This window comes from Hyperolius riggenbachi, chromosome 9 (assembly GCF_040937935.1).
Source record: "Hyperolius riggenbachi isolate aHypRig1 chromosome 9, aHypRig1.pri, whole genome shotgun sequence".
Lineage (NCBI taxonomy): Eukaryota > Metazoa > Chordata > Amphibia > Anura > Hyperoliidae > Hyperolius > Hyperolius riggenbachi.
The window spans coordinates 151854165-151880454 of NC_090654.1; the positions used below are offsets into that span (position 1 = coordinate 151854165).

The following is a 26290-nucleotide window of genomic DNA, read 5'->3' on the forward strand; positions in this document are numbered from 1 at the left end:
CTATTCCCCAGCCAGGTTAGCACTCATCCCCAGCCAGCCTAGCACCCATCCCCAGCTCTCCAGTCAGCGGGGTCCCCATCCTCAGCTCTTCAGGCAGCTTAGAACCCATTTCTTTCTCCCCAGCCAGCTAGCAGCCATCTCCAGCTCCCCAGCCAGCCTAGAACCCATCCACAGTTCCCCATCCAGCTGAACACCCATCCCCAAGCTAGACTGGGTACACACCCCAAGCTCCCCAGCCAGCCTGTACCTATCCTCAGCTCCCCGCCAGTATCTATCTATCCCTAGCTCCCAATCAAACCTAGCACCAATCCCCAGCCAGTCTGGAGGCTCCAGCCTGAGACCCCTCCGGCTCCAGTGTATGCTCGGCTGACTTAAATGCCCTTTGGGCCCCTCAGGCTGAGGCTCCTGCATGTTAACGTAATCTGACATTTGGTAAGCTTCATGACAGTGTAGAAATTTATTACAAAAATGCAAACGGCATAATACAGTAAAGTATGCTGAAGTCAAAAACCTGAGCAATAAAAGAGAAGTTGGTGCAAACTGTAAGGTGCATAAAACAAAATAGGAAGCAGTGTTCTCCCCAGAAATGTTTTCCAGCCGGGTGGCATGAAATAGTAGCCGGGTGACATTAAAATGTAGCCGGGTGGGGCGAGATGAGAGAGTGCAGAGCCGATGCTACTGTGTGCAACTCTGCTTACAGCATAGGAGGAGATGAGCCGATGACATGGTGCTAACCGAAACTAGCTGGGTGGAGCACCCGGCTAAAAGAGCCTGGGGAGAACACTGGGAAGATCTGTGTATTTTTTAATGACACACTTCTAAGAACACAAACAGCTAGACTTCTGTAGACTTTTCCTTCACCACCACCAAAATGAGCATGGCATGGCGGGCATGACTGCAGGGCCCCCTTCAGGTGCAGGGCCTGGAGCGATCACCCCACTTGCCCCCCCCCCCCCCACCCCCCAAGCAGCCTCTGCACTGTGTAAATTAATCCAGTTGTCTGGTCAGACCATCACACTATCCACATCTCCCTCTCAATACCAGCTGTCAAACACCAGTTCAAGAATCAAATAAAATATTGCCACTTAAAAGGGCTAACCCCACAACATATCTGAGATAACTTCAGCTTTGATGAATTGACAAACTCCAGCTTGGGCCCTGATACTCTGGTGTTTAAAGGAATACTATCAATACCCAAGTGTTCTAAAATGACAATGTACAAATAATGTCTAAGTAGCAGTGTAAACGTGTTCCTACTTTTCATGTTAAATATCAGAGGCAAAAGTTGTAATTTATTGAGGGTAGGATTTAGCTATATTGGGACAAATCAATTGCAGAAGGGGTGTCTGCTTCAATGCACAGCCAGAGTTGCATATCAGACTACAGAAAGCAAATATCAAACATATCAAACTCTGAAAGCAAAAACAGTATGAAAAAGCTGTGACAATTAGTTACATTTCCTCTGCTCTCTTCAGACAGGTCAGTCAGTAACACAGGACACAGAAGCTGCAGCTTTCTCTCTGTCACACTCAGAGTTACACATAGAGTTAACTGATCAAGTGTGAGGGGAATTTCCACTCTCCTCATGGCTCAGTCAGCCGTCAGTTTTGGCGTCAGTAAACTTTGAATGTATTTTGCTAACAGTAAACAAAGAAGTTGCTACTAAAATGTATACACCAGTACTTAGCAGCACTTCCCAAACAATTCCTGTGTTAATTGAAAAAAATATGTGAATCGATAGTATTCCTTTAAATAAAACAAATGTGTGTCCTCTACCTTTGAGACCATTGCTCCTCTGCGCACCAAACATCTTACTCCACACCATAATGCACAGTGGTTTGATAACTATAAAAGAGCTGAAAAGACAAGGCCGGAAACTTGAAAGACTGTGATGCAAATCTAAGTCCCCAGAATACAAACATGCCTTAATCCTCCACTTGAAGAACTACCAAAAGGTAATCACTAAGAAAGAGTCATACTTCTATCACATGAAATGCAAATGCACTTCATTCATATATCATACATCATATATCATGATACTATCACATCACATGCAAATGCAGTAAACAAACCAGCCCAACTGTTCCGCACAGTGGAAAAACTCTGCAACCCAGCATGCCAAAAATGTAATATCCAGTCTTCAAAAGAGCTCTGTGACCAATTTGCCCATTTCTTCTCAGACAAAGTCTCTGCTATACCCTCCGCCATCCAACTTACAGCATCTGTGCCTAATATAGCGCTATGGACTATTAGCAGAGTCAATGTAACACCTTCCTCAAACTTCAAGGAAATTGATGAAGAAGTCACATCAAGCATACTCCTTCACCTCTGCCACACTATCTGTGACCTGGATCCTGGCCCAACACATTTTATGTTGAAATGCCCCATCCATAGGGCCTGTACACACTGCTGCACTGGCGCTGCATTTTTTAAATTACAAGCAATTTTAAAAGCGCAGTTCGAACGCAGCAGTGTGTACAGGCCATACCGATATTCCTCAAAATTGTAAAGTGTTACTTACAATCGGCGATATCCCATGCCTCTCCTCCAAAAACCTTCCCTGGACCCAGATGCAATGACCAGCTACAGACTTTTTTTTAACCTTCCCTTTCTGGGGAAAGTAATTGAAAAAGCCATATACCTGCAGCTAGAATCCAAAATCTTACAAAACAGCATTTATGACCCATCCAGTCTGGCTTCAGGAAACAGCACTGAAACTGCCCTCATCCAAGTCTGCAACCACCTGCTCATGGCAAGAGACAGAGGAGAGCGCTCCATCCTGATACTGCTAGACCTTTCTGCAGCCTTTGATACAGTTGACCATGACATCTTGATAAGCATACTACAGGAATACTGCAGCATTGATGGCATAGTTCTCCAGTGTTTCCAATCCTTCTTGAGTGGCAAAACCCAAAAAGTGTCTATCGGGCCCTTCCTGTTCACCTCTGCACCACTTAAGAATGGGGTGCCCCAAGGCTCAAGCCTTTCTCCACTGCAATCCACAATTTACATGTTACTGCTTGGAAAACTAATTCAAAAACACGGCCTGACATACCATAGATATGCTGATGACACCCAACTATATCTTTCCTTCAAGTCTGGTATGACAGACCCAAATCAACTTACATTTCAGTCTTCACCACTGGGAATATGAGGCACAGATCTACCCAGCTCTGAGCATGTGCGTAGCTTGGGAGTTCTAATTGATGGGGATTTAAACTTCAGAACTTACATCTCTGCTGTGGTGAAATCATCCTACCTGAAGAACATCGCAAAAATCAAGCACCTCGTCCCCCCAGAAGATCTGCCAACATAAGTTCATTATTATTATTGATTTAAATAGCACCAGCATCTTCCGTGGCACTGTACAACAGCATGCAGGGTATAACAATACACAAAAAACAATACAACAGTTAATTCAAGACAAGAGTGGATAACCGCTAATGCAGTGAACACATTAAAGGGGAACTGAAGAGAGAGGTATATGGAGGCTGTCCTGTTTATTTACTTTTAATCAATACCAGTTGCCTGGCAGCCCTGCTGGTCTATTTCTCTGCAGTAGTATCTGATTAAAACCAGAAACAAGCATGCAGCTAGTCTTGTCAGATCAGACTTATAAGTCTGAACCACTGAAACACCTGATCTGCTGCATGCTTGTTCAGGGGCTATGGCTAATAGTATTAGAGGCAGAGGATCAACAGGGCTGCCAGGCAACTGGTATTGTCTAAAAGGAAATAAACATGATAGCCTCCATATACCTCTCTCTTCAGTTCCCCTTTAAGTACATATTTTTACACAGGGGTGGGAGGTATGTACCACCCATTACACAGCATTGTGAGACAAAAGGGGAAGAGAGTCCTGGCCAAAAGGCCTTACAGTTTAAAGGTTTAAGGTATAGGACAGTAAGTTTAAGGTAAAGGACAGTAGTGCATGGGGTGGTAGAAATGGTGGTCAAAGTGTCCTAGGTAGGAAAGTATGCTTGCCTAAAGAGGTGAGTTTTCAGATTGCACCTAAAAAGAGTAAGTGTGGGTGAGTGGCAGATGAGTTTAGGGAGAATGTTAAAGAGGAGGGGAGGGGATCAAAAGAAGTCTTGTAAGTGGGACTGAGAAGAGATGACCAGGGAAAAAGACAGACGGATATTGTTAGTACAGGGAGTGCAGAATTATTAGGCAAATGAGTATTTTGACCACATCATCCTCTTTATGCATGTTGTCTTACTCCAAGCTGTATAGGCTCGAAAGCCTACTACCAATTAAGCATATTAGGTGATGTGCATCTCTGTAATGAGAAGGGGTGTGGTCTAATGACATCAACACCCTATATCAGGTGTACATAATTATTAGGCAACTTCCTTTCCTTTGGCAAAATGGGTCATAAGAAGGACTTGACAGGCTCAGAAAAGTCAAAAATAGTGAGATATCTTGCAGAGGGATGCAGCACTCTTAAAATTGCAAAGCTTCTGAAGCGTGATCATCGAACAATCAAGCGTTTCATTCAAAATAGTCAACAGGGCCACAAGAAGCGTGTGGAAAAACTAAGGTGCAAAATAACTGCCCATGAATTGAGAAAAGTCAAGCGTGCAGCTGCCAAGATGCCACTTGCCACCAGTTTGGCCTTATTTCAGAGCTGCAACATCACTGGAGTGCCCAAAAGCACAAGGTGTACAATACTCAGAGACATAGCCAAAGTAAGAAAGGCTGAAAGACGACCACCACTGAACAAGACACACAAGTTGAAACGTCAAGACTGGGCCAAGAAAAGTCTCAAGACTTATTTTTCTAAGGTTTTATGGACTGATGAAATGAGAGTGAGTCTTGATGGGCCAGATGGATGGGCCCGTGGCTGGATTGGTAAAGGGCAGAGAGCTCCAGTCCGACTCAGACGCCAGCAAGGTGGAGGTGGAGTACTGGTTTGGGCTGGTATCATCAAAGATGAGCTTGTGGGGCCTTTTCGGGTTAAGGATGGAGTCAAGCTTAACTCCCAGTCCTACTGCCAGTTTCTGGAAGACACCTTCTTCAAGTAGTGGTACAGGAAGAAGTCTGTATCCTTCAAGAAAAACATGATTTTCATGCAGGACAATGCTCTATCACACGCGTCCAAGTACTCCACAGCATGGCTGGCAAGAAAGGGTATAAAAGAAGAAAAACTAATGGCATGACCTCCTTGTTAACCAGATCTGAACCCCAGAACCCCATTGAGAACCTGTGGTCCATCATAAAATGTGAGATTTACAAGGAGGGAAAACAGTACACCTCTCTGAACAGTGTCTGGGAGGCTGTGGTTGCTGCTGCACGCAATGTTGATGGTGAACAGATCAAAACACTGACAGAATCCATGGATGGCAGGCTTTTGAGTGTCCTTGCAAAGAAAGGTGGCTATATTGGTCACTGATTTGTTTTTGTTTTGTTTTTGAATGTCAGAAATGTATATTTGTGAATGTTGAGATGTTATATTGGTTTCACTGGTAAAAATAAATAATTGAAATGGGTATATATTTGTTTTTTATTAAGTTGCCTAATAATTATGCACAGTAATAGTCACCTGCACACACAGATATCCCCCTAAAATAGCTAAAACTAAAAACAAACTAAAAACTACTTTCAAAAATATTCAGCTTTGATATTAATGAGTTTTTTGGGTTCATTGATAACATGGTTGTTGTTCAATAATAAAATTATTCCTCAAAAATACAACTTGCCTAATAATTCTGCACTCCCTGTAGAGCGAAGACTGCATTTAGGATGGTATCTGGAAATAAGTTGATTTAGTTCATGCCTTCATTACATCCCGACTGGACTTTTTGTAATGCTCTCTACTCCGGCCTTCCAAAAAAGGACTTGTACTACCTACAGCTGATACAGAATACTGCTGCCAGGCTGTTAACCAACCAACCAACCAACCCTGTCACTGCCACATAACACTAGTCATGCACTCCCTTCAAGTGGCTACCTATAAAATGGAAGATCCTATTCAAGATCGGCCCACTAGATGACTTGACAACAGTTATCTCGGCTGATCAGTTAATATCAGCTCGCTGCATCACCCTTACATCTTCTAAGTGCAGCTCCCACTGGGAAATGATGAGAGAAATTTGTACAGGCGGTATCTATCCCCCAGGAGAGTAGTGTCCTTTTCTAAGGACACTTCACCCTTATGCTGGAAGTGTGGATCGGTTGTGGGAACCTATTACCACATTTTAGGAATGTCCCATAGTTGCAAAATTTTGGCAATGTAGATAGGTTAGTTAAATTGTTAATACTTTGAGACTTTCATTTAATTCCTCAACTCGCTTTACTAATACTCGATCTTAAAGGAGTTATCAGGCAAAATAGCACAAATGGGCTTTACTCACCTGGGGCTTTCTCCAGCCCCTTGCAGTCGACTGTCTGCAAGCTGTGCGAAGCGCCGCTGTCAATCACGGCCATGCCTGCGCAGTTTGCCGCGGCCCACGTGGCCGTGATTGACAGCGGCACTACGAGCAGCCGCAGCAAGGCCGACCCCACGGTTCGGCTGAATAACGAGCAGCGAGACCTGGACAGTGGCATATGTTGTACGCACGCACAGGGGCGCCTCTAGCCTTTTTGTCACTCCAGGCAAGAAAACCAGTGGTGCCCCCCCCGCCTAAACCCTCTAGCTGATCAGGGCCGCGCTACTTTTCAAGCATGAGCAGAGCCTTGCTGTTCCCTCGTGAGCATGGCCGCGCCTGTGTAGTATCTCAGAGCCGCTCATGCACAGGCGGATCCTGCTTACTGCACAGGAATGGCTGTACTTGCGCAGGCACGGTGCGGCTGCATTCATGCTTGAAGAGGAGCATGGCCCTGATCAGTCGGAGGGTACAGGCAAGCGGCAGGAAAAGACTGGTGCAGCACCCCCCATTTCTGTCTGACAGGGTGGAGTTAGAGGCAGGGCCAGGGGCAGAGCCACGTGCAGTAAACATTACACTGCGCTTGTGGCTGCTTAGGTAAGGGTGGCCTTAGAGGTTGGCAGAGCATGTGTGCTCTGTCTCTACTGGCTGGGGTGTGGAGGGGATGTATCTCAAAGGGGGCACCGTGGTGGGGACGGAGACAATGGTAGGAGCCAGTGAGCAGAGCTGCAGCATCATGTCTGTCTTTTGTGAGAATGGAAATGCAAAACACAGGGAGATGAAAACTTTGATTGTGTAAACTTGTAGAAAGGAGAGCTTAGTTTATAGAAAATATATTTTATTTGTATGTTAGTTCAAAAAGGATATATATAATGCCTGGTACACACCCTGCAATTTCTCATCAGATAAGACAGGTTGATTTGATTATTTCCGACAGGTCTGATCTGATTTCCAATCAGTTTTCTGATCAATTTTCTCTAGAAGTGATTGGAAAATTGATCAGAAAAAATGATTGGAAATCAGATTAGACCTTTTGGAAATTATCGATTTGGACCAGTCTATCTGATGGGAAATTGTGTACCAGGCACTATATGTCTCACATCCCCCACCACTACTTTACACTGGGAGCTGTCTGGTAACCCTATGTACCACAAGACCCAGAAAAGTTTAGAAAATAGATGTAAAAGATGCAAAATAAAGTATTAAAAACAAAGTCAAAAGGTATGTGTGTTTGTCTGCACTACAAGCAGCCCAACTACTGTAAACAGAATATTCCAGGGAACTCTATTTAGCATGACAAGTCCATCTTAGCATAGAGGGCATTGTTTGCTTATATCAGCCTTATCTGTCACATAATGTCAACTGCTCTTCACAGGATCATAAAGCTTTCATCCATTACAGGACCCCCTAAGCAGTCTGAGCATTCCTTTCCTTTGTTTATTTTCACACTTTGCCATAAAGAAGTTTTCCTTTCAAGTTTGCTCTGCATCAACAGGACAGGGTTCAGTGACAATACAGCAGTGATGAGTCGCCAGCATGAAACGCTGTATCACTTACTAGTCTTGCCACTGTGTATAGATTCTTCCTGCATGTTAGAGCCCCTGCCAGTGCCAGCTGCACGCTTCTAGCTGCTTCTCCCCACAGCCCATTAACCAAACACTCTGTCTCAGGACTCCTAATCACTTCCTGACCTGGCCTCGGCTCTGCACTTCCTGTGATGTCACGCTCCTTCCCCCTCACTCGTGCTAATGGAGCCTGCATTCCGTAGCTGTAAAATCAATATTGCAGAGGAAAAAAGTTACAGTCTATTCCCACAAAGATTTGAGCCCTAGAAATCACTGTCTAGTCATATCCACTGACAGTGCTACCCAGTAAATGGTGATCATTTCTGGGGACTAGGATCAGCGATCCGGGGGTAATCTATTTATAAATGAAAGAAAAAGTAGTCCCCTCCTATCTGTAGTAGGATAATACTCAAGCCACAATAGTATTCAATATCAATGTATTAGTTTATTTAAACAACAACAATCTTAAAAACACTTTAAAAACATACTGAGGATCCCCTGACCTTTTGCCATCCATAAATTCCTTTATATTGCAATGTAAAATATTAGTATATAGAGTGTATTTTTGGCCCCGCTCAGCACAAAAATGGTCCCGGGGCCGTCAGCAAGCCGACACAGACTGAGATCTGTAAAAAATGATGAGAGGCTCCTCTGTTGAAAGTATACAATCTACAAAACACAGCAGCTAAGTATCTGTATCAGCATTGCCGACAGTCCAGGGAACCCCAATCAAAAAAATGAATAAACCTGTGGAACTAACATAAACCACAATATGCTGGCTTAGCAATGTGCAAAATACAATTGAATAAGGTGCTAGGTGATACAGTTAATCATGGGTCATTTCATAAAACATCAATAAAAGTGCAACAGGTGTATAATAATAATTAGTAAAGTGCAAATGCTTGTCCCAAAATAGGGATCAGAATCAGTGGTGGTAAATATAGAAAAGAAACATGATATAAGATAAGGGAAAAAAAAGTATTTTTCCATGGAAAAGAACCAAGTGCAGTGAAGCAAGGAAATAACCTCTAACAGCCGATATTAGAAAACCACTTGTGATGAATCAAGGCCAGCAAAGAAAGTAAAGAAGCATCCCACCTAAGTATGAGAGCAACGTTGTAATGGCAGCTGAACGGAGCTTACCCTGGTGCAGAGAGGGATGGGGTCACGGGGATCCGGATCCTACCGGTTACGCCAGAAGCTACCTCAGGGATATTGCTAGTTTCCTGTCCGTTGTTTAAATACTATACTTCCGTAATGGACGCGGCCGCGTCATCAGCGTGACTTGGCGCGCCGTCGCCATAGCAACGGCGCTACCTTGTCCGCCCCTATAGCTATGGTGGCTGATAGGTTTCAAGAAGCATTGGAACTCACTCTAGACTCCGTAAAAGGTCTCATCAGAGACATCTAGTGGTCAATTTGGAGAATTAGAGGAAACTATTGATACAAAAGTAAAAGGAAAGAGCGAGAAGACTGCCGAGGACATCTAGTGGTATAATAGTAAACAACATCCACCCTTTATATATGCATATTCATATCCTTATAAGGAGGAAGCTAGCGGCGGGGGGAGCCTGTTGATAGATTAAAAAGCCGCAGGTAAATAGAAGGCTAGCGACAAGCAGACTGTCGCTAGCCTGGTGGTATTTTGCTGCGGGGATAGCAGAGCGCGGTTGGGGGAGCGGCTGCAGCACAATGACACAGGCATACAGGACAAGTCTGTGTGTCTTAAGATTTGAAAATGCCGCCTCGGGTTCTCTTTAAATACATGCAGGGTGCAGAAATCTGTTCTGCTTCTGTCAGTCAGGTCACTAATGACACAGGAGAGATCAAATTATGTGTTCTGCTGTGCTCAGTCAGATGATAGGGCAGGTTAAGTACATACAGGGTGCAGTTCTGTGTGTCATGTGGGGTGTTTTGGTAAACTGGGTATGGGAGAACATTGCGCTGAGTGTTGCTTCATGGGAAAGTAGTGCCGCTGAAAGCTATCAGGTGGGGAGGGAGATCTATCCCTGGGTGCTGTCAATGTGGGTAAGGGGTTCTTACTAGATGTCTCACACTGTGTGATGCTAGTGGACTGGGGGTAAACACTGGCTGCTGCTATTGGACAATGGAGCATCTTCCTTTTGGGTTATATGGAGGGGGGTCTCACACTGTGTGATGCTGATGGGGAGGTACTGGTGGACAGGGGAATCTCAGACTATGGTAGGAGAGGGAAAAAAAACATCTATCTATAAATGTAGAGACACAGGACTCTCCCCTCAAAAGCACACATAAAGAACAATATATAAGAACAATAAAGAGAGCTAAGTGCTTCCACTGGCTCTCACCACATTATGTCTGCAGTTTACACTTCAGCCGACTCCACAGACAGTATTCCATCCCTCACCAGGACCTGCATGCGACCCTCCACTATGCTATAAATCACAACTCACCACGCTGCTCCGTCCCGCTGTCAGCTCCATTTACGACTCCAGCACGTGTTTTTTCACTGTGCTATCAATCACAGCCCGCCGCACTGCTCCGTCCCTGGTCCCCACTTCAAACGCTGAATTCCATGCAAACTAATTAACATTCCTGCTCAGCCGGTCAGTGATTCTGCACATCACGTCTCTACACAGCTCACACACAGCCATGAGCCTCTGCTGTTGCCGGCTAGCGCTATGGTCACGCCTCTTACCATGCGCTGAGCCAATGAGTGCACGAACTTGCCGGGAAGTGCGAGGTGAGAGCTCGTGTGCAGAGACATCCGGGCACTTGTCAGCGAACGAAGAGTGCAGCGGAAGCGGAAGTGGGAAAAACCGGTATTTCGTAAATGTGAATGGTATGATTACCATGCACATTGAAACCGTGATATACCGTCATACCGGTATATCGCGGCAACCCTAATCAACACTGATGTCAACGCTGACTGCAAGACAGTTACAGGCTTTCTTAGGCCTCATCTTATACTGGATTCAAGGCACTTCCATTCCTCCTGAAGCAACCCCTGCATCACTGTCAGTATCACGTTAGCTCCCTTCTTACTGATGTCTGAATCCCTCATTGACTTCCATTTGCTGAAACAGGCTGTTACTTCATCCCTGGCACTGGGACTGTCCAACTACTTCCTACCCTTTTCCCTCTATGTCAAGAAAAAGAGGATACTACGGTGTGGGAGTTCTCACACAGAGTTAGGGACATCTTTTCGTAAAAGACTACCTATGACTTTGCCAGGTTGGATTCAGTAGCCAGAGGAGCACCGTCTTGTGTCCAGGCTATGCACGCTACTCCTCCCATCTACTACCGAACAAGACTGCTGTCATACGTCCTGGGATGGACCTCAGCGTCATAGCCTACCTGCACAGCATTCAAGCCATCCTACAGTAGAGCCATCCTACAACAAGTATCGACCAGGTGTCTCTCAGCAGCAAGATATCTGCATATGTCTGTTCTTTACCATTGTAGGACACCATTGCAAGATTTACTGTTCTGAACTCTGCTACCCTCCTGCTACCATCAAAAGAGGAGAGAGGAAGATTGACAGAACCAACCTGTGTGTACTACTAGTACTACTACTACTACTACTGCAGAACGTGATTGTCTCCATCTAAGAGAGGAAGACACGACGCTCCTGGCTTATGTGTTAGAGACAACGTTGAAAAATCCTGATCTGATTCTGTTTGTAGATGGTTCCAGATTCGCTGATGACACAGAGAATTTCCATGCAGTAGTATCAAGTCATGAAGTGCTCAAGCAGACCCTCTGCCTGTGTACAAGCCAGTACAAGAAGCAAGATCTCTATACCAGGCCACAACATGCCATGTGGTAAGCAGCAGGACTGTGAACAAAGCTGAAGATTTGTCCATGAGTGCCTGGAATGACACTCCCATCGCGAGCAACTAAATAAACCTCATGAGACCAACCTGAGTGCTTAGAAACGAGGCATGGTTGTGAAATCCGACTACGGATGAAGAAAAAGGCAATCAGAGGATGAAGCTAACATTAAGGCAGCTGAGAAGGTAAATGACTGGAGAATGACTGAACATGATCACCTACACACTCAGATTGGAGAACAGACTGTTATGTTATGAACCCTCAGCTGAGATGTGTATGAGCCATGATAAAACCCTGATTGCAGAAAAAAGAGAAGCTAAGTTATCACTGCATATGAGAAACAGATGCCTACAAACAATACAAAGGAAGCATCTGAGAACTAGAGCCGTGTGCACGCTCAACCGTTTGACTTTCCAGCTCTCCTACAGATGATCGAGTTAAAATCTAATCATCATGATGATGTGAAGATGTGATGATACAAAAAGTGATATGTCAGGGAAGACGAGGAGATGATCCAACATATGCTTATCTCATCGATGCCATTGAGTATCTCCCTTCAAGTCTAGTAGTAACAAGAGCTTACAGATTATCTGAAGATTGATTCAAGCAGGAAATTACCGGAGGAATGCATGGATCTCAGAGGTGAAAGATGATCAGACAAGTCCCTGAAAGGGGTTTCCACCGTTTCCACTGCACAGACAGGAGCATGACACCTTCAGTCAAGTTCCAAGAACAGCTACCTTCAGAAGAAGTAAGTGAAAAGGTGGAAGAACATGAATAAATCACCTTTGAAACTGACTATCCCTAGAAGATGGACGCAAGATTTGAACAAGTCTGACAGACTTGGTGCTAGGGTGCATGGACCATAAATCGTCCGGGATGCTTCTTGTCTTTTATCCTGAATGGAAGAAGACAGTGAACAGTTAATCAGTACCCAGCACAGCTTCAAGAAGACTGAAACAAGATTATATGAAGTATTTGCTCAGATTTATCAACCCAGTCCAGATACTACAGACTAATTTTTACATGTATGCCCCTTCTGCCCACAAGTACATGTGAGTGATGGAAGACTACCATGAATCTGAAATCTGGACGACTGGAAGAGTTTGCAAGTTTACCCCATATTGGTTGTATTAGAAAGTGCATGACAATACTGAGTGGGATGGTGTGTGAATATGGAGGACCAGAAACAGATCAGGGAAGTAAATATGTAAATAAGATGACTAGTTTGCGGCTTTCAGATAGAAGACTTGGAAAGCCACCTAGCTCTTCACGTGTTATGAAAATCAGTAAGCCACAAGCAGTGGTAAGATAGAGAAGTTAAGATAATGTTTTCTAAGACGATAGTTCTTATTTAGGAGATAAGACAATCCTGCACAGATGTTTTATCTAGGGCTCTGTTCTGTGCTAATATAGTTAGGCAGAAAGAGAAATGTATTTTATAGATATTGTCAGGAAGGAAAGTTAGATCAGGAAGGTATACTTCTTGGTATAGTTTAGGTTAAGATATACTGGTCCTTCTCAAAAAATTTGCATATTGTGATAAAGTTCATTATTTTCTGTATTGTACTGATAAACATTAGACTTTCATATATTTTAGATTCATTACACACAACTGAAGTAGTTCAAGCCTTTTATTGTTTTAATATTGATGATTTTGGCAAACAGCTCATGAAAACTCAAAATTTCTATCTCAAAAAAAATTAGTTCACCTCCAGGTTGCTCTGACATCATCGCCGGGGACCGGGTCGGAGCTCCGGCAAACGGCTGTGGCGAGGCAGGTCCTGGGAGCTTGGGGCTGGAGGAAGCCCCCGGGAAGTACCACTCATTTTACTATATTTGCCCTGATGACTCTTTTAAAGGGAAAGTATGATCCAAACAGATACATTCTAAACCTTTTCCTATCTGGAAAGGGGGGTACTTACAAAATGAGTAGGAATCTCTCGCACATGTTGATCATGATTCTCTGTGTACAGTTTAGTGTTTTCTTATGCTGTTTAATCCCCATTTCACAGGAAAATTGAACAATGAATAGATGTTGCTACTGCCCAGATGTTATTGCCTGAAGGAGGAGTAGAGTTAATGTCAATCTCTAACCCTACAGTCTCTTCGACTCCTCCAGAACCCAACATTGATACTCAACGTCCAGATGTTTTATATGAGACGATGTTGGAAATAGTGTTAATCCTGTACTATGATTTAAACTACAAATTCAATAATCATGCAGAGTAAAGGGAAATGAATGGTTATCCAGTTCAAACCCCATGGTCACTACTGCCCTTTCAATTCCAGAACCTAAAAATGCAGGTCATGTGTTCCCTGAACCCATTTATAAAGCCAGAGAATAAACAGAGAAGGGGGGAGGAAAAAGAAAATCATAGGTCCTTTCCCCATAACTTCTACTAATGGAATTTGATCCCAAATCACCGTCCACAAAAATCCACTGTTAATACCCAAAAGCTAGTACCTATGACTAAGTCTCACCCTCACTTCCTGAAACAGATTAGGGATAGAGTGATTAACATAGATGTGTAGACACTCTTCTATTAAAGGATTGTTGAATTACTAACCACTTAGTGGCTGTTGGAACTTAGGTCTGAATGTCTATTGACTATCTTTGAATGATTGTATTAGATGCAAAATAGGATCTGTGATTGATGAGGGACTGCCGTTTTGTTAGGTAGTCCTGAGTTGACACCAACTTCCAATGGCTAGAAATAATGGTGAGGGAGGAGTCATCACTAATTAGGTAGGGATAGATAGATGGGAAAGGTCAGGAGGGTGATTGGGGTGTTCGGCCAGAATTAGCTTAAAAGGTGACTATCCTAATTATAAATTAATTAGACTGTGGTGAAATTCTAAGGGAGCTGTACATAATAAATGCCATGCAAGGGGGGGACTGTTGTCGAGAGACCCTTGGGTTATATATTTTGATGTGATTTCTTATGAACACTCACTCACCCTGTATGTAACCTAAAACCTCTGAACATAATGTAGGACAAATATTGTTCAGATGTATAACCAGATATATCAATAATGCTTGTTAATTTGCTGATGTATCAAATAAGTTGATTTTCCTTCAAATGTGTATCAGATCAGTCTATACTTATAGCACCAGGTAAGGATTATGATTTTAATTTTAGACTAGCTAGGGTTCACTGTTGGATATGTTTCACTGTTGAATATGTTTCACTGTTACATTAGTTTGAGGTTTTAACCCTTTTTTTTTTTTCTTTTTTTTTTTTTTTTTTTTCTTTTTTTTTGGACAATTTTCATTGTTTGAACATGCTTCACTTTTTTATATGTTTCACTGCTAGATTAGTGGTTAGTTTCTCTCCTATGGGGCACGTCACCGCCGTTGGAGAGTCTATTAGGGATAATTTGTGCACAACTTATGCTGAAGCTAACGCCCCCTTTACTGTACCTGTTTTGAATGCAAGGTGTGTAACCTGCCCGTTATTTGAGCTCTGCATACCTGTGCAGGTAGTCAATTCAGGTGCAGCGTCTGTTTGGAAGCGCTGCCATTTCCCTCTGCTATACTTATATTCCTATGATTGGAAAAAGCAGCTTGTCAAGACGGTCACAAGACAGTGACAGGATGCTTAGCTTGCAGTTTGTTGGAACAAGACAATCACAAGATTATGAGAAGACAGCAAACAGACATTACTCAACTAGAAGAATGATTATACCAGCAGATTTCACTAACCAATGGACAATCTAACATTAATCTAGCATGTTCAGCAATTATTCTTTTATATGGACTATGTATATCCATAAGACAACCCATTTTTATACGTCATATTAACATGTGATTACATTACGCCATAAGCTTAATAAAAACCTCTCCCCGAAGTGTCTGGGGCAGAGAATTATACCATCCACGTTTGGTGTGAGACTCTCAATTATGCATGCATAATCTGTTTTGATTCCATGTGAGACCCGAGGCCTACATCCTTGAGATATTTCTCTAATTATCAGACGGCGCCCAGACGTTGATTTATAGAAAGCATTGCCGGATGGAAGCCCACACTTCAATAATCATGCCTTGACGGTTCTATAATCTCTGAGCTTAAAGGGGCCCCAAAAATAGGTAAGATAAGATTTGCTTACCGAAGCTCATTGAAATACTGAGCTGCCAGAGGGAGGTTCCGTCAGACTTTTTCTTAGCAAAAATTAGGGTGTGCTTTTAGCAGCTTTCTATAAAAAAGAACCACACCCTGAGATCTAGGTCTCATGCTAATTTAAAGATTACTGGTAGGAAATGGTTTAAAAAATGTTTTTGTTGATTAAGGTATGTAAACAGTAGATCTGAATGTGTGGAAGAAATTAGCTAACTGCTGAGATGTGTGGTGCAGAGTGTTTTGAGTATGTCAATAGCGGCCAATTGATTTGACTGGTTACGTCACAGATTCTTTAACTAAACGTGCTGGAGCTAAGCTCGCGATCCTGATGGTTTGTAAAGACGTACTGTGTGGGTGATGTCTTTAACGGATTGCTAAATATTCCTTGAGTGAATATTTGCAGTAATTCTGACTCAAAAGAGTTTCTAGTCAGTTTTTACTTAAAAGCCTCCTCAGAAAATGTCTTTTATAATTGAGCTAAAGTCTCGCATTCACATGTTCCTGTGCACTGTTTTTTTTAGCACGTGCTATGGTTTTATAAATTCCGTTGAAATCTGTCTGTGAGCTTTATTGTGAAACTGAAGTGAGTGTTTTGATTTCAAGACAGCTAATAGAGGCAGTGAATAATTGCATTTGTTTTATTTTGTTTTTTTTAAAAGATACATTTGATGTTTTTCCGGGTACCCGTGTTAGTTTAATATTTGTAATTCACACGTCTGTTTTACAATGTCAGTTTTATTTTGCTGAAAGAAAAAAAGACAAGTTTAATGTGTGTTGTGAGACTTGACAGTATGTTGTGAGTATGTGAAATATTATCAGTTGTTTGTTTTGTGTGGTTAGGAAATAGGTTCCTCTTTTTATAAAACGCATTCGATTGAGAATGAGTGACATAGCTTGCAGTTTGTTGTAACGAGACAATCACAAGATTATGATAAGACAGCAAACAGACATTACTCAACTAGAGACAAGACAAATATTTATATCGCACTTTTCTCCTGGCGGACTCAAAGCTCCAGAGATACAGCCACTAGGACGCGCTCTATAGGCAGTAGCAGTGTTAGGGAGACTACTGAATAGGTGCTGGCTTACTGAACAGGCAGAGCCAAGATTCATACCCTGGGCTCCTGTGTCAGAGGCAGAGCCCTTAACCATTACACCTTCCAGCCACTAGAAGAATGCTTATAGCAGCAGATTTCACTAACCAATGGGCAATCTAACATTAATCTAGCATGTTCAGCAATTAATCTTTTATATGGACTTTGTATATCCATAAGACAACCCATTTTTTTGTAAATCTTTTATTGACATTAAAGGCAAATAAACAAGTAACATTGCGTATATACCAAACATCAGGATGGCAGTCTATGACATTAGATTGAACACTAAACATTAGCCTAATTAAAATGCAATAGCCCTATTTTAAAAGTCAGAGCATCATCTTAAAGTTGAAATTGCACAATGCGTTGTAGGCATATACATAACAGAAATTAACTTTAACCACTTCAGCACCGCAGGGTTTTTTGCTTAAAAACCAGAGCAATTTTCACATTTCAGCGCTCCTCCTATTCATTCATCAATAACTTTATTGCTACTCATCAGATGTAAATAATCTATATCTTGTTTTTTTGCCACAAATTATGCTTTGTGAGGGTGATATTTGCTTTTAGTAATTATGTTATTATCTGTGCATTTTAAAGGGAAAAATGAGAAAAAAAAAGTAAAAATACACTATTTCTCCATTTCCATCCACTATAGTTTTCAAATAAACAATGTTACCATAGGTAAAACCCACACATTGTATTTGCTAATTTGTCCTGGTTATCTCAACATTTAAATAATGTTCCTAGTACAATGTATAGCGATAATATATTAGTTTCTGGTTTGTGTTTTTTGTTTTCTCATTGTACTCTATCAGTAATTAAAAGCCCTTATCTTCATGATTAACAGTAATACACTCTCATGGCATACATATTTTAAAAGCTAAGTCCCTAGGGTAACTATATATTCTCTTTTAAATGCTGTCACTATTGTTTTTTTGTTTTTTTTTTCAAACAAATTTTATTTGAATTTTCTCAGTGTTCAAAAATGCATTTAAGTATGAATACAAGATTACAAAGTGTTATATATAAAACAGATGGGATACAAAATAACTTCTTGCTCTTGAAAGTATAATGTTTGTGCAATAATGGAAGCTTAAGTAAATTTCCAATAATACAACACATTGAACCAACATGGAATACACCATTGAACTACCTTTCTTCCCCTTTAACTCCCTCTTCATCCCTCCCCCCCCCCCCCCCCTACCCCTGTCATCTCTGGTTATCCTCTTTCTTTTATTTGCTTATGTTACTTCTAACTTCCCTAGTGTGCCGGACATTTGTTCCGTTAAATACCACTTTGTGTCTTTAAACGGTGATACCATCTCGATTATTTCTCTTTTGGAAAAGGTCTTTATAATATATTGTTTCCAGGTTTTGAAATTTTTTTTTGTTTTTTTATCCTTGTGTGTCATAGCTTCTAACCTGTCCATTCTCAGCAGCTGTATAAGTTCCTCTTTGACATCCCACACCGTGGGAGCGCTAGAATAGATCCACTTATTAAAGATCACCTTACGGGCGGCCATTATCATTAAATGGGCCAAGTTAGGGATATTTACATTAGTTGTCGAGAGAGTTTCCGAGGAAAGACTTCTTGTTGGAGTGTAGTGGAATAACATCAGCAATGGATTTACTTCTGGTTTGAATTTGCTAATTGTGTCAATATAATTTGCTACTTTGTTCCAAAAGGCTGATATCACTGGACAAGTCCAAAGACAGTGAAATAGATCCACCTCTGCAAGAGCACATTTTGGACATTCTGGAGAATAGTGTGCTGGAGGGTTTTTGTATTTTATATTGAATGCATATTTGGCCCTATGTATAAGTTTTAGTTGTGATTCCCTCCAGTTCTCTCCTGGTATTAATTTATAGGACGTGCGGTATCCTTCAATAATTTTTTTTTCTATGTCTTCCCCTGGAATATCTCCCGACCAACGAGACAGATTGTGAAAGGCCTTGTTTATGATACGAATTTGTTGTAAACTTGTTTGTAGTGTAGAGAGGGATAGTTTATTAGTGTGTGGGGATATAAATTTATCAAAATCATTCAAAGAATATAATGATGGGGATTTACCCCCCTCATCTCGGACATAGGACTGCACTTGCCCATAAAACAGGAAGTGATGTTTAGGAATATCGTATTTTGACCGAATTCCTAAAAAGGACATAAGTTTGCCTTCTCTCAGATCAATAAGATCTCCGAGTCTTTTTATTCCTTTTTTTTGCCATTCAAGAAAACCCCCGTGGGCAATACTAGCTTGGAACCCCGGTAAACCCCATAGGGGCATATATTTAGACACCCGGTTGGATACATGAAATAACTTGCATATTTCTTTCCATGCCGCCACCGTGTCTTTAATTATTCTGCTTGATTTTGTTTTAGCGGGGAAGTCTTTTAGTGGGGTATGAAGTAACCCAGTCAATTCCCAGGGTTCTGCGAAGGCTGTTTCTAAAGTAAAATTAGAATAGTAGCTAGTTCCATTTATCCAGTCTCTTATATTACGCGTGAGGCACGCTAAGTTGTACCACCGAATATTTGGTAAAGCTAATCCTCCCCAATCTTTTGGGAGGTGAAGCTTTGATAATGCTATCCTTACTTTGCCTCGCCTCCAGAGAAAATCTGAAAAAGCTCTGTTTATTTGTTTTATATCTGAATGTTTCAGTAGTAAGGGTAGTGTTTGTAGAGGGTAGAGTAGTCTTCCAAAACTCACTGATTTAATAAGGGCTGCCCTTCCCATAAGATTAATTGGTAGAGAATTCCAACCCTGTAGCTGTCTCTTTATGTCCGAAATGAGAGGTTGATAATTTAGAGCATAAAGTTGGCCAGTGTCTCTGTGAAATTTTATGCCCAAATAGGTAACCTGGTTACAAACTTCCACCGGAAGTTGGCCTTTACTCATTACTGGAGCCATTGAGGATAAGAACATTAATTGACATTTTGAGATGTTGATTCTAAAGCCACTAAAGCTTCCTACCTCATTAATTATATTCAATACTTGGGGGAGTTGTACCTTGGGGTCACTCATGAACAATAAGACATCATCCGCGAACATGGCCTGTGATACCCAGCTACCACCAACATCCACTCCCTTGTTTTCCATTTCTAGTATCCTTGCCAGCGGTTCTAACGCCAGGTTGAACAATAATGGGGACAACGGGCATCCCTGGCGAGTCCCTTTTTCCAGAATTATATTTTCGGACAGAAAGCCGGGAGTATATATTCGTGCCCCCGGGTTTGTATGCATAGCCGTAATTAATCGACATATCGGGCCCTTAAATCCCATTTTGTCAAGGACCAGCGTTAGCCAACCCCAGTTCACGTTATCAAAGGCCTTTTCGGCATCTATTAAAAGAATTGCATAGTTTCTACATGACCTGGGGTAGGCCTTCACATGATCCTGAACCAAGAGTAATTTACGTATGTTTGCTACTGCCGACCGATTTCGTACAAATCCGACCTGATTTGGGTTTATCAATTTAGGTAGAATTTCTGCTAATCGATCTGCCATAATTTTGGAAAGTAATTTTAAATCCTGATTGATTAACGAAATCGGTCGGTAAGATCCCGGTAATGTGGGGTCTTTGCCAGGCTTAAGTAGGAGCTTAATATAGGCCACGTTCGCGGAAGTTGGATACTTTCCCTCCTTCAGGATCTTGTCAAATAGAGTCTTTAAATATGGAACCACTTCTTGGCGTAGGAGCTTAAAAAATTCGGGAGTGAACCCGTCTGGGCCTGGGGATTTCCTATTTTTTAATTGTTTAATTGCCTCGCTAATCTCCCCCTCTGTAATAGGTGCATTCAGGTCTGTTAAATCGTCTTCGGATAAGCTAGGTAATGAGATCTTGGACAACCAGGTCTGACCGTCTAAAGATTTGTTTATAGATTGATTTGAGTATAGAGCCCTATAAAAATCCCGAAAGTTAGAATTTATTTCTTTCGGGTTATTTAATATATGGCCTGAGGGAGAGCGCAGAGACGTTATCACTGTAGGTTTAAACAACGGCTTAGCTAATCTGGACAGGAGGTTACCCATTTTATTACCAAACTTGTAATAATATAGGTCTTTGTATGATTTAACATACATCTCTCTAGTTTTGAGATTTGCGTCTGTGATCGATTTTGCTTTCAACCAATTCATCCTGGACTCTGGGGAGGGATTATCAAGGTATAATTTATGAGCTAAGCGTAGCTCGGCCAATGATTTAGTATATGCTTCATGGGATTGCTTGCGTTTCCCTGCTACATAACTGATAATTTTGCCCCTAATAGTTGGTTTTGCTGCTTCCCAGAACAAGAAAATGTCTTTGACATGTTTTTTATTGTCCTCTTTGTATTCCCACCACCAATTTAACAATAGTTGGGAGAACCCCTCATCTTCATATAGATATGAAGGAAACTTCCAAATAATATCTGTACCCCTGGGAACTATTGGAGAATATTCAATTTGGATGGGTGCATGATCTGATATAATTAGATCCGCGATATTTGCTTTAACTATTTGTGGCATCACTTGAGGGGAGGCCAAAAAATAATCCAGTCTTGTCCAAGTATTATGAGGTGCAGAGTGAAAAGTAAATTCCTCTCCATCAGGGTGAAGTAACCTCCAACTATCGTTTAGGCCAGCTGATTGTAAATAATCCTGGAATAGGATGGATTTAGATACTGTTAAGGGGCTAGGATGAGATTTTGGGGATCTATCCTCCCGTAGATTAGCTAGCGCATTAAAATCCCCGCCTTGAATGATCTTCCCAGAGCCAGATGATAATGTGGCTGTCACCAATGAGCCAAAAAAAGATTTATCTTCCTCTGTAGGTGCATAAACATTGAACAGCGTAATAGTTTCTCCTGCTAGCTTTAATTGCAGGTTCACCCAGCGACCTTCCTTATCTGTAGATACATTAAGAACTTCCCCTTGCAGATTTTTATGTAACAGAATGAGAACCCCCGCCTTGCGACCTCGGGCCGGAGACCCATATACCTGGCCCACCCATGACTTCCTCATATATTTAAACTGTTCCTCTGATAGGTGACACTCCTGGAGGAAGGCAATATCCGATCTAAGCTTTTTCAAATGTCGCAATATCATAGATCGTTTGCCCGGGGAACGGAGCCCCTTCACATTCCAAGATGTAATAAACAAAGACATCAGCTTAATATTGAGATATTACACATCTTGTTACTATCGTATAAGTTAGATGGCTTATAATTACGGCTACCAGAGATGACTAAACCCCCCTGAATCCCCTGACCCCCCTTTAAAGCTAACCCCTTCGTTTTTTCAGTCTTGAAACCCTTGAGGAATGTTTTAGCATATTTTTCAAGGAAAAGCGACCAACATAAAGAAAAAAACATGAAAATAAAACAACCAACAAGATTCATGCTTATGCTCGTGACTTCACTTTTTTCCCGGATGTCTACCTCCCCTCCGAGCTCCAAAGTCAAATCTCCCCCTTATTTTAGCCTTTAGATATAAATTGTACCTAGAGAACAACATAGCATTGATTGAATACAATACACTTCAGCCATTTAGACCAATATGACTAAAAACCATTTGCTTGCATTGGCTGAGCTATACACAGTTCTCTTCTTATACAACAGCACCCCCTGCTGTCTAAAATTAGAAAAATTGAAATAAAAAGAAAAGAATGATCAGTGCTAAAGCTATCAATCGGCACTTGTTTCTGGACTATCATTCAAAAACGATAACGCCTTAGCTGGAGAGTTAAATGTGTGTGTAGTATTTGAGTCATCCGTGACCCGCAATATGGCTCCATTTCTTCTCCACACATTTTGCGCATGCAGCGTTGAATGATTGGCGCTTTTTGGAAACCTCTACTGAATAATCATTAAACAGGCGTATCTTTGCTCCCTGGTAATCAATCGGCCTTCCCAGGTCACGGAATGCTCTCAGTAGATCAGTTTTTTCTGCGAAGTCCAAGTATCTGGCCAAGACCAAGCGCGGAGGGCGATTGTCCAACTCCGCTTGTGGGGGGCCAACTCTGTGAGCACGTTCCACTTTTAGGGCTCTTTTGTATCCCAGCATCTTTGGTATTGTAACCATGCATAGCTCTCGTAATGCTGTCACTGCAATCGTTTCTGGCACCCCCACCACTCTAAGGTTGTTTCGGCGTGACCGATTTTCTAGATCCTGCAATTTATCCCGAAACGGTTTATTTTCCTCCAAAAGCTTATCATAGTTCTTTCCCACCTTAGCCCCTTCGTCCTCTAGAGCTTGGACTCTATGTTCAGCCTGGTCAAGTCTCTGGCTGTGGGCCTGTAGCTTATTGTGTATGGCCTGGATGGAGCTGTCTAATGTAGCTTGTAGCGTGGCCTGTAACTCTGGTGCCAGCTGCCTTGCTACTTCTGTGGCCAGTTTCTTATAGTCCAGGGGCAGCCCTCCACCCTCACCTGTAAACTGTAGAGAGGAGGTCTCCTCCGTGTCCCAGTCTGCAGCGTGCTGTGAGGAGGCTTCCCATTCCGGGGAGTGCTGCTGCGTCACTGGAGCCTGTGATGCCTGTGCTGCTTCGGCAGCCATCTTGCCCGCCTCCTCCTCCGTGGTGTGAATTTTCCGAGGCGCTGACCGCAGCAGATAGCGGTCCATCAGCCGGGGGAATAGCGGCGCTGAAGTCGGGGCTGTGTCCTGCAGCTGTGCTGAGCGGAGCGGGGGTGCTTGCCGTGCTTTTCAGCCTAAGAGGGAGACTCGCCGTGCGGAGCTAGTCTCTCACGCCTCCACCATCTGGGCGCCGGAACCGGAAGTCACTATTGTTTTTTTTTTACAAGTATTTCTTTGGGGGTACAGAGTACATGAAAACAACAGTTTTATTGCTTTTCATTCAGTTTTCCGGTAAAAACAATCACATGACTAAGCCCTCAGTTGTCAAACAACACAAAATCTATTCTCTCACTTGTCACGGTTAAAATGATACCCTATATACATAATCAGATAGCTTATTGAGCATACAGCACACTGTTTACCTCAAGTACGCCTATCTACTCCCCTGAGCTTCAAGTGAAGTTTTGTGGGGAGTAGATAAGCGTAGCAAGGGATTCAAAGTGGTTAACAGGTTCAATGCAAATAACCAGAAAAAGTGAGAGAATGAGAAACAGGGTAAAATATAAATCATACCCTATAGCAAAAAGGAGAACTAATACTGGTATCCAGAGTGGTGGGAAAGCTTATCACATTTCTTCCAAATAATAAAACCAGACCAGACCAAAAGGAACATGTCCAAAACATGAGGAAAGACAGGGTTGTTCCCCAAAAGAGCAGATTAATCAGAGATTATCCCATATAATTTCTATAATCATTGCTATCCATAAAGTCAAACCATAATGTCCATGTGACGACAAATTTATGGGCTAATTCTGATTTATTGTGGATAAGTTCCTCCACATCTGCAATAGCCTGAACTCTCTCAAACCACATTTTGACTGTTGGAGATGTCATGGATCGCCAAAGAGGGGGTACACAAGCCTTAGCTGCATTTAAAAGGTGACAAGGTAGGGATTTCCCATATTTTCTCCCTGTATGGGCCATTCTATGAAGCAAGAAAGCTTCAGGTTCCCAAGGAATCTCAAATTCTGCTATTTGCTTAATTAAGGATTGTACGTTCTTCCAATACTCTCTGATTCTCGGGCAGTGCCACCATATGTGGATTAGGTCACCTGGGCTATCCCCACATCTCCAACGTTCATCTGGAACTAAAGCTGAAAACCTATGAATAACCGAAGGAGTTCTGTAACAGAATGATAAAACTTTATAATTGCATTCTTGGGTGGTGACATTTAAGGAACTTTTGTGTATTAATTCACAGACATTAGACCACTCGGATGGAGAAAAGTCCTTGTTTAGAACATGCTCCCACTGAGATTTAAATAAGAAACAAGGAGTCTGAGTGCTATTTAGAAAATCCTTATAAAGACGTGACATGACATGTCTTTGGGTGGTTTTCTGCAGGCAAATTTGTTCCAAGGTCGTGTAGGGGCGGGAAACAAAGGATAGGTCTCTTAAAGTCGAGATAAAGCTCCGGATCTGGAAATAAGCCCACAGTGGTATTGAGGTGTCGGAATCAGCATTGAGGTCTGATAGATCTTTAATACAGGGATAACCAGTTTTCGTGAGCAGATCCCTCAGTAAGAGATCTGGGTATTTGGTGAAATTTTGGAGGAAGGACTTCTCAATACCAGGAGCAAAAGATCAGCAGAATCTCAGCGACGTCAAGGGACCTGGGACAGAGGATACACGTGTATCTAAGCACAGTTGTCTAAAGCCCCTTACACAGTGACCAATTAAAGGATGGGAGCTCAAGCTGTCAAAAAGAGAGTGTTCTCCTTTCATGGTAGAGGACCAAGGAGACCATTTTAAGTAGGGCCCATATAACTCTTCCTCTAATTTGACCCATTCTTTGCTGTTTCCATTGCAATGCCAATCGATAATTCTAGAAAGTGTAGAGGCCTGATAATATCTGAGTAGGTCAGGTAAACCCAGCCCCCTTCTATTTTTAGGATAAACACGTTTTGATCTCCTAAGCCTAGCTGGTTTATTTTTCCATACAAAAGCAATGAGTACCTTCTGGAGTTTGTTAATCCAGGCCTTCTTAAGGAAAATAGGGACTGTTTTAAATATATATAAAATTCGGGGCAACACATTCATTTTCAAGCTAGCTACTCTGCCAAACCAGGAAAGTGTCCCCTCTCTCCACCGATCAACATCCCGTCGAATACTAGTTATGAAATTAGGAAATTATGTTTAAACATGCCCTTGGGGTTCCTAGAGATTTGTATACCCAAAAATGAAAATGTTTCCTCAGCCCATTGAAATGAGAATCTAGTCTTACAGGTTTTTATTACTTTGTCTGGGAGGGTAACGGCCATAGCAATCACTTTATCAAAATTTATCTTGAGATTGGACAATTCTCCAAACACATCAAATGCCCTTAAAAGATTTGGTAGGGAAATCAAAGGTTGGGTAAGATAAAAAATTAAACAATCTGCGAAATGCAGCAACTTTGCAGTGTTTTTGTCCGACAGTGACACCTTCAATGGAATCCTTTCGTCTCACAAAGTTGAGAAACGGCTCTAATAAAGGAATGAAAATCAGTGGAGAGAGGGGACACCCCTGGCGAGTTCCATTTTGCAGAGAAAAGCTATCCGAAAGAGTACAATTTACCTTAACCTTTGCGGTAGGATCGCTATATAACAAAGAAATCCAATTCATCATATTCTCACCCAGGCCTATTCCCCTCAGAGTAGAATGCAGACAGTTCCATGCCACTCTGTCAAAGGCCTTCTCGGCGTCAGTGGAGAGAAACACTCCCTCCTCCGACTGC

At 42.2% G+C, this 26290-nt stretch overlaps 1 protein-coding gene across 5 annotated transcripts in view; it reads right to left on the minus strand.

Moving 5' to 3' along the window:
* The window catches only part of TAMM41 (TAM41 mitochondrial translocator assembly and maintenance homolog), a 666331-nt gene that overhangs the window by 151589 nt on the left and 488452 nt on the right, over positions 1-26290 (minus strand). The window lies entirely within an intron of this gene.